This window comes from Pyrus communis, chromosome 17 (assembly GCF_041283825.1).
Source record: "Pyrus communis isolate YQ-2024b chromosome 17, ASM4128382v1, whole genome shotgun sequence".
Taxonomy (NCBI): Eukaryota; Viridiplantae; Streptophyta; class Magnoliopsida; order Rosales; family Rosaceae; genus Pyrus; species Pyrus communis.
This window is the reverse complement of record NC_142581.1, coordinates 28,727,501-28,731,048: the sequence shown is the minus strand read 5'-3', so window position 1 is coordinate 28,731,048 and position 3,548 is coordinate 28,727,501. Positions and strand designations below refer to the sequence as shown.

At 36.6% G+C, this 3,548-nt stretch overlaps 1 pseudogene across 1 annotated transcript in view; it reads right to left on the bottom strand.

Annotated features, from left to right (window-relative positions):
- Positions 1 to 240: 240 nt before the first annotated feature.
- LOC137749233 (protein ABC transporter 1, mitochondrial-like) overlaps positions 241 to 3,548 on the bottom strand; it is a 9,879-nt pseudogene continuing 6,571 nt past the window's right edge. Inside the window, exons 5-8 of the transcript XR_015958790.1 lie at positions 3,052 to 3,212; positions 1,948 to 2,057; positions 885 to 997; positions 241 to 757 (exon numbers count right to left, since the gene is read on the bottom strand). The product of XR_015958790.1 is annotated as a protein ABC transporter 1, mitochondrial-like (transcript). The remainder of the gene's footprint in view (positions 758 to 884; positions 998 to 1,947; positions 2,058 to 3,051; positions 3,213 to 3,548) is intronic.

Sequence of the window (3,548 nt, the reverse complement as noted above, 5' to 3'; positions counted from 1 at the left end):
TTCCATCATCCCTTTTCTTTTGCGCCAATACAACGAAGCATTTGCATTGAGTGGAATTCCTATCAAACTTCAAATTTCAAGCTCTTTATTGTAAAATAATAAGAAATTTATTTCCCTCCCTCCTCCCTCCTTATGAATCACTGTCGTAGAATGTTTTATATCTAAATTCTAATGGGTCGAATGAATATACAAATAAATTCTATCTCACAAGGGTAAAACCGTAAAACTATCCCCCACGAGAAATCAAATCTACCCCTAAGTTTCCCCTTCATCAACAAAAATCATTCGTATTTATTATAGTGGTTGATCCTTCCCCACTTATTACATGTTCAAAATTAAATCAAAATCATTTATAAGCCCCATATAAACCAATCCCACTTGACAACACCTCTCCGCCTTCTTCGCCAAACTGATAATGCTCATATACTTCGAGTAAGAGCTCCCTGCACGGCACAACCGCCCCAAGCTTGATGCAAGCCAAAAACGCGCCAGAAAGATTGCGGTGAAGGCTGTACGCCTCATCAGGTGGTGGAGTCACCCTGTGCCTCAGCATGGCTGCCCCAAGGTTTGAAACGCTCTGAGTGATGTTGGATGCGCGGAAGTCGTACCCACCAGGCTTGGCAAATGGCAATCCCACAACAAACCCAGCTTGAACATGCGTTTCTAACATTATTTCTGATTCCGTCCCTGAGATGAATCCAAGTCTCCTAGACATTTCAAGGACTGTATCTCTATCACCATTTGCACAGGCAAGAACCTGATCACATATGCAATGCAAAGTCCTCAGCAACTTGCAGCTCAGTCTAAAAAGTTTTAAACATCAAACAAATAACTAATACTCAACCACAAAACTCAGTTAAATATAAAGAGCAAGGAGATTTCACCATTCTTAGATAGTCATCAACAAAACTCTTGGGGTAATCACTAGCTGCTCCAAAGTCTATCAGATTGATTTCTTAGCCTCCTCGTACAAGAAATTACTCCAATTAGGATCAGTCTGCATTCCATAAGGCACAATTAAAGCAAGATGAGCTGCGAGCCTAAAACTAGGAAGAATGCATGACTTGCCAACTCTCAGAATGTTAATTCCTATAAGCATAGTGCAGAAAAAATAATATAAAACAGAAACCATACAATAAAGTTCAAATGATGAATAACAGTGGATCAGTTGTCCAGCAAAATGGATATCCCAGAATTTTGATATGTTAAATGCACTGAAGATTTAAGTCCTTTATACATAGGAACTGGACTAGACCAAAGGTGTCGCTTAACTTGACCCCCACTCCACGGAAATTAGCTACCTTAAATCTGCAATTGGAGATTAAAACTCAGCATACGTGATAAAAAGGGTCCTGTTAAGGATTACTAATGTACTAGCTTCAAAACTGGGGCCCATCGCCAAACCCTACAATCTTTAGGGGCACAAAGCACTAGCAATTGCTACATAAGTACCTTCGGGTTTCAAACCCAAGACCAAATGGTGCAAACCTATTCCTCAACCACTCCCATTGAGCCTCCGTTGGTCCGTTTACTAATTTCTTTTCCAACGGAAGCAATCATAAATCATTGCCAGACTCGTCTTTCTTCTAAAGCTCTTGTTGTTGCTTAATATTTGTGTCATCTTCAGCCCACCATAATCGTAGTAAACACTTATGTTGTGCTACGTCAACTTTACTGGCTACTGCCGCTAAATAATATTGTTACCCTAGGTCCCTGACAAATGAACTTAGTTGGTGGGATTGCTTGTAGGAGACATACTTTAAGATGACTAGTAAAATGAAAAAGCCTTGTGCATTGGATAGCAAGTCAATTTCATCGTTGAGAGTAAGTTATTCTTAAGGTTGAGCAAAGTGAATGCTTATAAAAGTAATGTAAGAAAAATAAAGTAAAGATTAAAATAAAACACTATATATGCTTGCATAGGTGAAGAGATAACACAGAACATGCCTGCATGGAACGAAAAACAAATAACTCCTTCAAAGTGAGCTCTAGAAACTTTCTGCCAACATAGTCGCGAGTTTCCTGGTTTAAGAGTGCCACTTTGTCAATAGGTATTCCTGCAGCATGAGAAAGCAATATCATGTTCACATCAACATTAATCCTCTATTGATGATACAACCAACGCTACATTGAAAGCTCCATAAAAAAGATAACTGCTTTTAATGATAACAATAGAAAAAACCTAGAAAAGATAGCTAAGTTAAGTGACATATACCACAGAAAAAAAAAATTCATTAAAACTGGTTAATTACTTAGGAAAACTAATGAAAAGGGTTTGAAAACTTTGAGTTTTAACGATAAGGACAAAATAAAGGGTAAAGTGAATAGTACCAGAATTGACTTTTTAATGTAAAAATATGGTTTTTCGTTAAAGTGAACAATACCATGAGCTTTTTGTTAAAGTTCCCTAATTACTTTTAATCATTACCATTTTATGCTTTCTTCAAATTGCAGCAATGCAACTTTCTAACATATAAAATTCTTAATCCCTGTAACTTAAGATCGAAAGGAACTTTCTAACCAAAAGCAAATGGGTTTAATGGAAATGTTGCAACTCATTTCCAAAAGTTACAACTGTCCGTAATTTCTTTCATTTACGATAGAAGGTGACTTATGCATATGGAGCTTGAAAGGAATATGACATCACACAATTAGTAGCTTGCTTTTCAATATCATCCCTTGATTCATAAGCTTAGTTTAGCTACACACACAATTTTGATAGAAATTCCCAATGCTGCCACCACTAGTAGAAAACAAAAGGTGGTCTCTCGATCAGCATTTGTGTGCCACAACACGTTGTACTGTTCAATATTACAACAAATCTTGAAATAAACATTGTTTCTTCAAGTAAGAGTGTTCGAAGATTAACTAACTAACCAGCTCTGCATTTTGGTCCATGAGAAAGTCCCAAAACAAAACAAAACAGTTGGGAATCAGTTCTGTAAATGCTAATCAGAGAAATTGCCCCCAAGCAACAACATAAAATTTTCAGAGTAAAAAAACACTATATCATAGTTTAAACAAAGGAATAGCATAATTGGCAAAGTTTACTTGCCGAAACAAGTTCTGTAGTTAAGACTCTTGCTCGAGATATCATCCACTACGAATGGAACATAAAATCCTTGTGCATTGGATAGCAAGTCACGAAACCCTTTTTAACTTTGTGCCTCCAACGCATAGTCACATTCAGGGGATAATTCTTCTTTTGCCACCTACAAAGGATTTAGGAAGAATATAAGCATGAATTTTGAACATTTAAGACATTTTATCTTCTTCTGAGTTTGAAATCATAATCCACAATTCAATGTCATCCAGATACATTCCATATGGAATCAAGTTCCTGTTGAATAAGGAGAGTATCCAAGATAACTCTAATGATCCCAAGAAGAAGAAAAATAGAGCACACTCTTAAAGAAAGCTCACAAAACAAACTAATTAGCAAAGCTTTTCTTATTTAGCTCTAGACTTTGTTTTTCCTTGGATGATTACAATGCTTGGGGACTTGGGTATTTATAGCAAACCAAATGAAAGCTACATCACACACTTAA